Raw genomic sequence first — 13,697 nt, 5'->3', positions numbered from 1 at the left:
CTAAAGAGAAGATAATGCCCTTATTACTGATGGGTAATCGTCATTACTCTTAGCCCTACTCTTCTTCGTCACAATACTTACTTTTGAAGTGGTCTGTCAGCTCCTTATATTACTATAACATTACGTTTATAAAAATGTGCAATTTAATTGTTTTTATATATTTTCCCCACCCTTATTTTACATAGCGTATAAAAGGTAGGCCTTTACCCAGAATCCTCTTGATGTAATTATTCAAGAATGTTGTGAACGCACACTCTCATCAACAGGAGAAAGTGGTTGGTTGGTTGTGCAGAGGAAGAGTATGTCTAAGTCTAATGAAGATTACTGGTAAGTAATCAGGCCTTGCCCCTGAAGCCATACTCCATGTATGGCTCTTCAATTCTCCTTGATGTCCGCAATCTGAGCTCTATAGGAGGAAGTAGCAAACTATGCACACTTGAGCCTGAATAGTGGTGAGCTAAGTCCCCATGTGAGTACATATCTTTGTCAATTTCTCTTCATTAATGTATTACCCGTAGGGATCTACTCCTTCTCCTTCGTTTGGATCAGAGGAAAGGTAATGGTCTGAGGAAGAGGGGGTAGAAGTGGAGGGGGCTTGATCGCAAGCCACCTGAATGCCTTAGCGAGACCTCTTCTAGTACTGAAACCTCGGAATGGTCTTGAATAAGTCTTCTTAATTTAGCTTCCTTGCTTGCGAAGGCAAAGGCAGACCTGTGAGATTGTTGGCCTTTGCGTCTGGAAGGGGGAGACACAGGCAGCGAGGAAGAGAAGTCCGAGGACTCCTTTTTTCAGAGCGATTGTGAAGTCCCATGGTGAAGTTATGCACTGTCAGGCTGTCCCCGGAATACCGACAGCTCCCCCAGGGAAGAAAGAATCTTATAAGCACTGTGTGAAACATGTGGCCTGAAAATGAGATGTCCTGTGCATGACAGAAGCTCAGGAACAAGCTTGTGGGAAGACAGACACTCAGTGATGGCTACCAGCAGGTGGATACAGCCATTTGTGATGTCATCTGTGATGGCGTGCGTGGGTATGAGCAGTGCATGGTGGGGGTGCCAATTAGGCTGGCATAATGTGCCATAACTGGTGAGTTTCTATGGTTTTTAGATTTTGTCCTGAAACCATAGCATCCCTGCGTCACGCCTAGATAGGATTGTGAATGTTAGCAAGCGCCACACTTAGATGGAATGCTTAACTTTAGCCTGCGTCACACCTAGATAGGATTGTGAATGTTAGCATGAGCCACACTTAAATGAAACTGTGAATGTTAGCAAGTGCCACACTCAGATGGAATAGTGAATGATAGCAAGCATCACACCTAGTCATAATTGCAAGGACAGCAATGCCAATTGACCGATCCACTAACAATTTCACCCCTCTGCATACATCTCTTAAACTCTAACCAAACACAACCACAAGCCTACAGCACAACAATCCGCACAAACTTCACTACACTGCAACAACAAAACAAACCACACATAGACTTGCACAACAGCACACGACTACCGACCGTAAAACACCCCAAGCCCAGCAAACGGACCCACCGGGCTGATGCTGCCAACAGCACATCACTGCTCTCTTGCACTTTTTCAGCTTATTCCCACTAACTCACCCCCTTCCCTTTTTCAGAGCCGCCAGAGCGCCTGGGGACCACTCTGGTGGTTGATAGTGTGCGGTACAAATATCCTTTAACATTACCATTAACATTCAACAATGTTTTTTCTGTAAATTGCACAGGTTTTTATTAGCGAAACCTAACCATAACATCCCTGTAACAATGTTTTTTCACTGAATACCAGAATCCAATAAACTAACCATCAATATAGGCAAATATAATACTATGTGCAGACTGCAAAACAACAGATGTCAGACACCAAAGGTATGTAAAACCATGTAAACCTCAGCCAATGGGAGCTGCCATTAGACCTCAGTGCCCACTCACACATGCGCCAAGAAGCTAAACAAGCATTGGCAACAATTTTCCCTCTAAGCTGTGTGCATGTGCGCTTACCCAGCTTCCTTCTGGGTGCCACTCAGAAGAATTTTAGCAGCGCACACAGATATTTCCCAACTTCTCAAGAATGAATATGGTACAAGCCACAGCAGTTACCTGACATTTGCTTTCTCTCAAAATAAAGCTAAATTGTACTAACTAGTCTTGATATTCTGGTCCAGCCTATTTACATTACCCTACTATGCAAACGTGGCCTTATAAACCTAAAATAGAGAATACACCATCAAACAAGTATGACAGAGTGGTTATTTGAACTTAAGATCTTACTTAGATATGCCTGCAGACATTAATCAAAGAAACGTCCCTCCCCACCCATGACTCCTACACTTGATTCTACCACACTTATAACTTCATAACTTCGTAACTTCGTAACTTCGTAACTTATGACTCCAACTTCCGCCCATGCCCACATTTAGATATTACTGGTGGTGTGAGAAACCAGAGGGTGTCTCACAGGCTAGCCTCTGGGGATCTGTCATCCAGGTGACCAGGACACGGCCATTGCTTTTGGATCCAGTTCATGGGGGTGGACAGGTACGGGAGGATCACCTGGATGAGGGGTCCCTTCCAAATAACCCCCTTACCCCTTCCTATCCCACGTGTTATCTGGGAACCTTATCCCCCACCCCCTTTCCTACACGAAAACATCTACATGGACAGAACGCTCTGGGGGAAGACAGACTCTTACTCAGCCATTCCATTTAACATGTGCCAACATCTTGGTCAGGCAGAATCAGGCAATTGCCTGTAACGACTCATACCTGATTCCCGTTAGAATTCCCCACACGGCTAAAAGGTAGAGCATGAGAGCACACTGTGAGCAAGGCAAGGAACCAGAGAGCACATGAAGGAGCAGCCTATTCCAGACTGCAGCTGAATCAAGGAAGCCAGACAGAAAGTTGCGGAACGAAACCAAGGAGGGAAATGCCCTTGGGCCGTTTGACAACTAATCACTGGGCTGTTGAAAACTTGGAAGCAGCACATGTGAGGCAGAGAAAGGAAGACAGAGAATCCTGTAATGCATATCTGAGATACCAGGGGCCCTCCTGCCTGACTAATCGAGTCGGGGGGAAAGTGCAGCCACAGTGGTATCGCTCCTTGGCTCCATGATCAAAGCCGAAAGCCAAGCTTTGTATACAGCCTGTGAGTTGAAGGCAACTGTGTGAAACCTGACTGCGCATGATCGAAAGTTTCGGGCGGCAACAAAGTTTCCTATGAAGTCGAATGGAAAAGGAGTTTGATGAAAGACGGGAATGAAAAGGGAAAGCTGATAATTGTCTTTGAACTCTGAGAAGTGAACACATGTTACTAAGTAGCAGAGCAGTCCGGCGCCGCTTGTGTGCCCAATCGAAAGGTCTCTGCCTGAATGTATCCCATTTACAGAACTTATGAAATGTGAATATGATTTATGAGGAAGAGAATCGAAGTGGTCCTGCGAGGGTATAAGTCAAATCCTTTGCACAATAGAAAGTCTTCGGTTTGTAGTGAACTGTGAAATAAATAGGAGTCTGAGCCCGACAGAGGGGTACTCAAGGTGAAAGTGGTGTGAATTGAGAACAGAACCATAGAGAGACCCGAGTGAGACAGAGATAGGCCTATGGTAAATTGTAAAGTGAAAAGGGAGTCTGAGCCCGGTCGTGGGGGACTCAAAATGGAAGGAAAAGACTTTTGTTGCTAGAAAAGTAAACTCCTGAAGAAAGGAACTTTGAACACGTTTTGTTGGACTTTTGTCTTGCAAGGGAGAAGCCTTCCTTGATTGAGCAAGCAACCTTTGGTTGCGGAGAGCTGATATACGAACTGGAACCGTGACTTTGAGCTTAGCCGAACTGAAGTGTGTTTCAAGCCCAAGTGTGCCGCCTTGTTCCGTTGTGAAAACATTGGAAAGGGGAACCAATAATCCAGTTGTCCTGACATATTGTTTCATGGCACACATTTTGTTATCTACATCATTCCTCACAGTTTGTTGTTTAGAAGTAGGGAATGGCAATAGTTTTTTTGTACAGGCCCTTTTATTTTGACGAATGCACTACTAGGACTGCCTTATCTTTATTTTGATGGTAGTAGCTTGCTCCCATCTTTAGATTTAGGATTAGCTAGGTATTTTACCAACCCATTGAAGTTCAATAAACACCCATAAACTGTGGGCACTTGTGTCTGTCTTTACTGCATGACACCATGCCTTTGTTACACTAGCCAACCTTGAATCTGCCTACTGTGGCTCTGCAAACGGTTACCAGACTTTTACTTACATCCACCTGTCTTATGTTTATTGTAATATAAATAACATTCAGCCACCAGCATTTCTGTTACTCATGATCCTTAACAAAAGCATAATCCACACTATGTAACCGTACTGTCAGCTCAAATATCGGATTCTAACTGTACGTAAGCTGGCTACTTGCATGTGTAACCTCATCCAATGCTTCCTATGCTTTTGTACATATGTCACACACACGCTTTGAAGCAGTACCTTTGCAGCGCAATATAAAACTCAAATACTAATTCGCCTTTCAAGGATTTTGAGTAGGCAAATGTCATGCTCTGTGTCTCCTATTTTAGCACTGCTAACATTACCCTATAGGTGGAGAGCAAGATTGCAATATCATTTACTTGGCCTGCAAGGGCTAATGGGTATGGACTATGCCTGGCATTATTCGTACATAGTATTGGAACAACAGATATTCAGACATCTAGAATGCTTTTCACACAATCTGCATCCTTTCCAAGTTTTTCAGTATTGCATTAAGCATAGACCATAACATATGATATGGTAACTCGCTGCTATAGAAAAACGGTTTCACTGAGCACTTGTATAATCCTACAGAAAAATATTAGGGCAGGTTATGTTGTAGACATTCTTGCATGCACTGCACATAATATCATGATGAGACTTTAAATATCTTTTGCTTGCAAAGTATTGTGGTAATGCAAATAATCCAGTGAGTGTTTTATTGCTACAATGCCTCACTTTTTACATAGCCCTGTCAACCAGTATTGAAGGCTAGCCCAGGAGCCGGGGAGAGGTATGGGCGGAGGGCGGTTAGGAGGGGAGGGAACAAGAAGATGAAGAAGAAATCAGCAAGTTTAATAAACCAAGTCAGATATTTTGGCAGTACGGTGCAGTGAAGGAAATGTGTTTGTTTGCTAAACTAAAGGAAACTCTACTAACCGTCTAGGAAACTGCACCTTCTGTTTCTTTCTGTGCTCATCTGTTGAGGGCTTTCCAATATAATCATGTGTTCTGCATTTATTGCCTTGAGCATCCCCAAGCATCTTTTTTAACTGATAACAGTGACCTGCAGATGAGGGGTCCCTAGTTACAGAAGAAGGCACTCAATCTGCTATACCTCTGAGCATTGCTGCTATATTAACTTAAACTGCAATTATATGTAACTGTGTTCAACGGCTCCATAAGAAACCTCAGTAAGTTTCTTGTAGAATTTTGTGTAGGCTGTGGTGAGGAAGGGTGGGCAACACAATGGGCTGTATTATGTGCCCTGTCATTTCACTTCCTATGTAAGGGTTACAAGCAGGGCTCTGAGAAGATTTTACTCCCTACTTGGAATCAAATGTTTTTTTAGTGAGTAACTAACTAGCTTTGCCAATATAGATACTTTAAGCTTCTTTAACGTTCTTTCCCCTTAAAATGCCACTTGAGATTGGCCGTAATATTATTAGAGTTCCATCCTATGCAACTGCTATGCTGGTCCGTGATTCCAAAATATCAATGGAGCTTTGTCGGTAGAAGCAGGTGGTAGACTCCTTTATGTTCATTGTTGTGCATCTTTGTTCAGAATATGTCTCCATTTTTATGGAGCAAAAATGGATGGTGTATATGCCTCTTAGCTGAAAGCCTGATTTTGAGTACATGTTGTCACAGCTCTGTTCACAGAACAATATAATGTTGATAGTTAGCAGACAGAGGAACATGGATTTCTGATCCTAATATTCTGTGGAGCAGTTATTCTGATTTAGTTATTATCCTTACACTCATTATGAGAGCCACATTTTCCTGGCTCTTGAATTACTTCATTAAAGTGGCACATGAACTCCTGTTGACATGTTTTCGGACACATTCCTTTTAGTTGTCATTATTCCTTTTGCAAATATTGTATCCTGTATGAATTTTTTGATGACAGCCACCTCAGTTACGACAAGTGATATTTGATTTTTGTAATACACATGAGGGTTTTTCTCAATGACAAACAAAACTCAACATTGTCTCTGAGCAGTGTTGACAAATAACCACAACTAAACCAATTGTTTAAACTGAGCATACAATGCTTTTTTGTACACTCATTTTTCTCTGCACAGGAGTACTTTTGCTAGGTTCTGTGGCAGACCTTGAAGTCTTAGACTGGTCGAATAACTATCTTTATAATCACATAAGAAATATTTGTTTTTCTGTAGCCTATATATTTGGGGAAAGTGTTTTCGATGCACCTTTTACACTTCTTTATAAAGGATTACATTGATTGGGTGGGAGAATTCTCTTCCAAACTTTCTTCGTGGATGATAGCTCACTAACTGTGCATGCTCACAATGTGTCTTACCTCGCTAGGCAGTTACGTGCATGGAAGATAATGTGTGTACAAAAGCCAACCATTTACGCACTTACAGAAAAATAATTAGAGGGAACATTGATTGGCAATGGCAATCGTTTGGGATTGTGGGGGCATGGGCAAGATATTTACTAGGCACAGCCGTAGTGGTATTAACTACCCATTGTTGGTAGCAGGTGCAAAATGAAACGAGTACCTGGACACAGGGGTGTTGCTATGTCTGGAAAAGATCAGGGGCTAAGCTCATGTTGGGACTGGCAGGATTCGGGGCTACAACCTAAAGACCCGGGGCTATAGCTCCCTCAGCCCCCGCACCCCCACCTAGCAACGCCTCTGCCTGGACATGTAATAGCAGTGCCATAATCTCAAGTTGGGTCAGATAGGTAGAACCACGACATCAGTGCGGTTTCAGTTTGCTCAGAAGGTATCCCGGATAACTGAAGGAAGTTTCTCCCTTGGTGGCGTTTCCTAAAGCTAAAAACATTGAGAAATGCTTTCATTTCAGAGAAACCGTTTACTTATTTGTTACACCGAAAACATGCACATTTTAAAACGTTGACAGGTCAACCAAGTTTAAAATAAAAATGCTTACCATATAAAGACACCTTTGCAATTTAAATACTATAAAATAAACCCACATTTAATTTACTACACGTTTCGTCTCTTTATTAAAGCAAAATGTTTTACTTCACGACCCCAACTGCAAAATCTCTATTGCTATTGCCAATATGTGTTAATGCCCTTAAGGACCTAGAGGGTGGTCATTATTGCGTGGGCTAATGCCCCCAATGTATGTCCTGAGGCAAAAAGTGGGTTATTTCCCATGATAAGGATCTTTCCCTCACTCTGTAAGGCTTAAACTCCATTTGCAGCAGCAGGACACGTGACCATACCAACTGGTAATTGTGTGCAGTGCTTTGCGGCATGCGTACTGTGTGCAAAATATTTGCATCAGCATTGCAAGTGCACCAGAGACGCGGCCAGGTGTACGTTTGCCATCCTACTCAATATAACCGCAATGGTCGCCCAACAGTAGGTTGTGTCTCTAGTCATAAAGATGACAGTGCCAAAATGAGCCGACTAAACGCTTTGAGCTGGAATAGAGCACACACCAATATTCTCTTCCATCTCATGTGCTTTAAAGGCATGGAAGGATAGGAAGCATAAACCATGTCCCTAACCCTGTTTTGCAGGTGTATACTACACCTGCCATTCCCCTGGTGCCCCCATTTTGACACGTCTTCGTAGTAAATGGGACAGACACGCCTTGCTCCTTGCTTTTCCCCCTGCACCCCGGGTTGTGGTATTGCAGCAAGCTGATGGGGGGTGGGAGGGGATATAGGTTCAGCAGCATCCCCTCTGTGTAGTTGCAATGGATCAGTTTAGCCTAACAAAGGTGCGACTAGGCCAGGGGCCAGGAGTTCAAGTTTTTGAAAAGCATTTTAGGCCAACGTTGTTTTCCGTGCGCCTGAAGTAACTGGGCAGGGGATTTCATTGTTAAGGCGTTTGGGTCCACCCTCACTCTCTCTACAGAGGTAGTGAGTTGGGATACTCGGTGGATTAATACACTTATACAGCCTATAGATGGCGCCATAGGATGTGTGCTAGTGCTGTAATAGTATTACATACAATAATGATGTTTCGTTTCCCCCCACTAATTGCTCTTTATTCATTGACCGTGGATGGACGAAAGACTGGGCAAGCCTGCCAACAGCCGTGTGTGAGAGGACATTGCTGTCTACCTCCCCCTTCTTCCTCAGGCCTCCCGAATCCTCGTCCCATTCGGAGAGGACTTCATTAGTTTTGCGGGATGGTGCCCAGTGTTACTCCTTAATACATTCAATCACCACAACCCTGCATGAGGGCGTGCAACCGTGCCTTCTCCCACAGTTCTACACGGACCATGATGCAACTCTCCGTGAGGTGCACGGATCAAAGAAGCGTTTTCTCAGTTAAACACTTCCACGCAGGTCTGTAAGAGCAAATATGCGACGAGGCATGCGTTAAGCACATTCATAGAACTCGTTGTTTCCAGTAGGTCGGTGAATTGAGCGGTGACTTTGGAGATGTGTGCAAAATGCATGCGGTTACAGATTGCCCGCTGAGCCGTTCTGTCTTGCAAAGGCGATATACAACATCCACCCCCATTTAGTTGGATACCAAGAAAATATATCTTTACAGAGTTTAAACGTGGGACAAATGTGTCCTGAAGCCGTCCATATAACGCGCACACAGTGTTGCCAACTCCTCAGTAAGGAAAGTAGCTATTGGATGTCCTAAAAGTAGCTAGAAGTAGCTAAATTATGTCATCCCCTAATTTGACTAGTTGGCCATGTGCATGATGGGTAATTGCTGAGGGCAGGATTGTTATAGCCTCTCATTCAATTTTTCACCCAGCTAGCTGCCTAATTATTCTTGTGACGTGGTCTGATGACCTACAGATGACAGTAAATAACTTAATGCATAAGTGCAGTACAGCATGCATGTCGATATGTACCTATCAGAAATAGTAATAACTATATTTTGCTTCTTTATGAATTGCAGAAAAAAGGTAAAAAAGTGTAAAATTCCTCTGCAGGGCCCTTTTCCGCTTTCAAACCAGAAACTTTTTCAGCCATAAATAACTGATCAGGTTTGAACGCTATGGGAACCTCGAAGCGTCCCAAAATTTGACAGTTCCAGTACTGACACAATGCAGTGCTCTTTCAAAGCACCTCACTTAGCTACTTCTGATCTGCAGAACCCCTTGCTAGGTCAGCGTCACGGTTGGACTGGGGCATAAAATTGTCTCGGGCACCAATGGAAAAGTAGCCCACAGATGCAACTGGCTCTTCCTCCTTTTTGTGACAGACATTTTGAAGAGTACGCAAGCGTGAGTTTTTGATGAAATGTGATGGAAGTTGTGCAGTTTAGAGAGTATTTATTCAGAAACAATGGTCAACTACTAGCCGCATGGCTACCGAGAAATCTAGCTACTTTTTTCTATTGGTTTGGAAACCAATATACAAAAGTGTAAGTCTCCAAACAAAGGTAGAAAGTAGCTAGATTTCTCGCTAGCCGCTTTTACAGTAGAAAGTCGCTAGGGCGGGCATGATTTCTCACAAATTCGCCAAGTTGGAAATACTGTGCGCACAACCAGGACTTCCGTTGTCTGCAGGAGATGCCGCTGGGCGTCGCAATGACATCTATGACTGGCTAGTCCAGACCACACCCAGGGCTCCCTGGTTGCGCTACGACTATCCCTGCGACATAGCAGCATCCCAATTGCAGAGCTTTTACACTTGCTTCACTATAATTCAATGTAAATAACCTGGCATGTTGGCCACATGCCACATTCGGGGAGTCAGACACTTTTCTGGCACATAAACCCTTGAGTACTTTTAGATTATTACACCTCTTCCTTAAAAATAAACATCTTATCGGCTCATTCCTTTATTATTTGTCAACAAAACAAATGAGCATAGAAATGACACTGATTTAATTTGTATCCCAGCAAAATACTAGGGGTAACTAAAGTACATGAAGATGCATGGTATCTTTCCCATTCAAAGATGGCCACCAGTTTTGGCATGTTTTCAGAGAGCTTCCTTAGAGACACTCGTCCATGGAAGAGCTCAAAGGGTTCAGAGATGGGCTGGAATGGGTGGGATTAGTCATAGGGATTACATTGGCTAGGGGCAGGGAATGGAAGGCATTACAAACGTGTATCCCTCCTCAAATATATCTCAATTGGAAAAGCATTACAGACCCTCATTCAAAACCCATATTTGAAGCTCTTATGTTAATGACAATAGTTTCAGCTTAAAGGTAGCACTTTCAGCGGCACCTAATAGCCCAAACTAAAAATGAAGTGTTGTATCTTGCCATGGCTCCACCTTTATGCCCAGTGGCATTTTGCACCATGCAAGCATACTCCTTTTATAAGGCATTGTACAAGGGATTGTGTAACTGATAAACTGACTAGTGCTATTTCAAAAAACAATGCTGTGTTGAATCCTACCATAAAAGGTTGCATTTCAGGCAGGCTGCAACTTTCTGTAATGATATTCCGCTACAGAGAGCACACCTGTTAATAAGGTTTTTGATGCAGAAATGCCCTTTCCACACAACAGTGACAGAACATGCTGAGCTGACTGAAATAGTTTCCCCATGGCTAAATTAAACAAAGCAGAGGGACAGAAATGCAATGAGTCATTTGAGCCCTAAAGTGATCAGGATGTGAGCCCCCATCTGTTGTCACCATACAGCAACCAATGCAGAATAGAATTGTGCTTTCACCCAATATGCATCATTTGGAGGGGAGTATCCCATCACAGAAAGGGTTCAACCCCAACGGCTCTCGAGTGCACCATTGCCACGAACCTGCACATACAAGCAAGGCACTGAGTTGAAGATATCCAATTTGCCTGGGCTTGTGCTATGAAGAGATAGAACATCTAGCCCCCCAACTAAATCCTAATTCCAAAGGCAACCCACACTCTTTCCGGACAACAAATGCATGCCGGAAAAAGGTTCAACCGAATACCCAACTTTGCCACAGCAATTGTTACTTCACGAGGCGCAACAGTGCCAATTGCCTCTACAGGCGACTAGGCATCCAGATTCATCCCTCGTTGCCAAATACATCCTGTACTCAAAAAGGGGACCGTAACACCAGGGGATCAATACTGTATCTGAAAATACCTGTTTCTTTGTCAGCAACTTATTTATTTAATCATATCGGGCTAATCCATGGGAGTACCTCAACATGTGAATCAAACTGCAATCTCTAGGTACTCGTATTCACACATGTGTCCGTTTGCTCGCTTGTACTCTTTGCTGAAGATGCCTGGCGTAGGGATGGCCAAGACCAGATCTGGTGAGTATGTGATTGGAAATCAGTATTAAACTCTGAATCTATATTAAATTAAAGAAATTAATCTTTTAATATGCGCTAAATACCAGAGACCAGGCTCAAAGCGCAGGACCAGACTACAAAACTGTGTTGCTTTGCATTATCTTGCTCCCAAGACACACACGTTGCCCCTGAGCTATCCCCCCGGCATAACTTGTGTGTTTGCCTGGTAAAGGTGAAATGTGGTGAACTACAATGATTGGTTGGTTACTAAGTCTTTGAGAATGTGAGCTGATTTCGAACTTAGCTTCAACTGTTCCTATAAAGTAGGGATTTCTGCACCTATATTTTGTCAATCACCAGCACATGTCCAGACGTAAAGAGAAGCTACCTGAATATAAAGAGGTCCCTGTGGAAGCTCTGCTGCAGTATTCTGCCCACAATCACACTCCGATGTCCAAGTGCTGTAGTGAACTGCAGATTCCTGTCTCCGCTAAGTCCAGAGGGAACCATGAGACCTCCTACATCCAATTAACAGGTGGGGCAAGGTGGTTCACGAGCCTCAAAGACCGGACTCCTCTCAAAAACACCTTCCTGCATGCCCTGCATGGCATGACACAAAGAGGCAGGAGTATGGGATGATTGAGGGCTGGTAGGAAGTAGAGACAGATGCAAAAAGACAATCCTCAGTTTCCACCAGTACCTTTTGGAGCATGTCTTCATAAATGGGAAAAAATCTCCTGCCTTGCTTGACACTGCTGCTAATGGCACAGCTGTTAAGTGACAATGGGTGCAAGAAAGATAGTATATGCCAGGTCCAGACCAACCTGCAAGGGGTTTGATGGGGTAAGCTACTGCCCCTTAGCAATGGGAAAGCTTTGCTGGAGGGGGAACCTCCATACACTGCATTGTGGTCACAGACCCCATTGCAGTAAGGTGACTGTTGGTTAATGACGTTTCTGATCCAGACGTAGTCACTGCAATCCTTATAGCGAGAGCTCTGAGGGCAGCAGGGGAAGAAGTACTTGTCGCTAGTCTCTGAAATTCTTCCAGATAGAGTCTGATAGAGACCATTCTCACCTATAACTTCCATTTCAGTACAGAAGACCCCAGAGGACCAGTGGCCACTGGGGTGACCACAGATGAAGAACAAATTCATTAATCCCAAGGTTGCCTACTGGCATAGAACCAGAACATGAGGTGGAGGACCAGGGAGTATTAGTCCTGCAGTGCCTGCCAGAACCGAGCAGGTTGTCCTCACCTGGAGACCCAAGACAGGTTAGCTTCTGCCAGGGACAGAAAGCTGTCCCACACTGCCAGGGGTATGGGAGCAGGCTGGGGAGAACAGGCACAGTGATAGAGCACTCGGCTGTTCCCAAACAGGGAGCAGATGCAGGGCAAGAGCCCTGTCCTATTCCAACATAGGGAGCAGGTGCAAGGCGAGATCCCTTACCTTTTTAAAAATAGTGAGTCAAGGAATTCTGAGTGAGGATGCAGCCAGATATTGGCTGTTTTCCCAGACCTGAGGAGGTCACTAACAGGCTTGCTTCTGAAATTCTGGCTGTTCACTTGTTGGTGACTGTGACATCTGACAGCTTATCAGCTCATTTTACTGGCCCCAGGTGGGTGTACACTTGAGAATTTAGAGTCCTTCAAGCCTTGCCAAGGCTCTCTTAAGTAGAAGGGGCATCCAAGAGCCCTTTAAACCCACTGTCTGTGGTTGGGAGGTCTTGTGAGAGGAAAGGGATATACTCTTAAGAAGACATATCTGACATGGGACCCCACTTTATGTCTGTATATTTTTAGCAAATAAAATGATGCAGGTAATTCTGTTCCTGAATGAGAGGTCGGCTAATCAGATCCCCTTTTTGTAAATGCTCTATTCTAAAACTATTGAGCAAACATGTGCCTTTAATGGGATAGCCTGTAGGCACCCTCTGCCCTATCCCTGCAGTGGCACAGGGAACTTTCAAATGTCACATGTGCATTCATGACACCTACTGGAACACAATGTTTCTGCATGCAAGGGTGGCTTTTTAATCTTCTGCACCTCTGATACAAAGTCTAATGACTGTATGCCTAGGCCTGTCTGGTGGAATGCACATATTTGAATACACACAATTATGCTGCCAAAGCATTTAGATATCACACTTTCAGCTCTGTGAGTAGGGCACAGCTATGACAGGAGTGATGTGCATTGGTGTTTATCATGTCTGTCTACACAACTGCCACTCCCCAAAACCTGGATCTCTCTCTCTCTCTCTCTGATTCTGCAAACCTTGCTGCC

The sequence above is a fragment of the Ambystoma mexicanum genome, chromosome 10, assembly GCF_040938575.1.
Source record: "Ambystoma mexicanum isolate Mex_15411 chromosome 10, UKY_AmexF1_1, whole genome shotgun sequence".
Classification (NCBI taxonomy): domain Eukaryota; kingdom Metazoa; phylum Chordata; class Amphibia; order Caudata; family Ambystomatidae; genus Ambystoma; species Ambystoma mexicanum.
Note: the sequence above shows the minus strand (reverse complement) of the source record.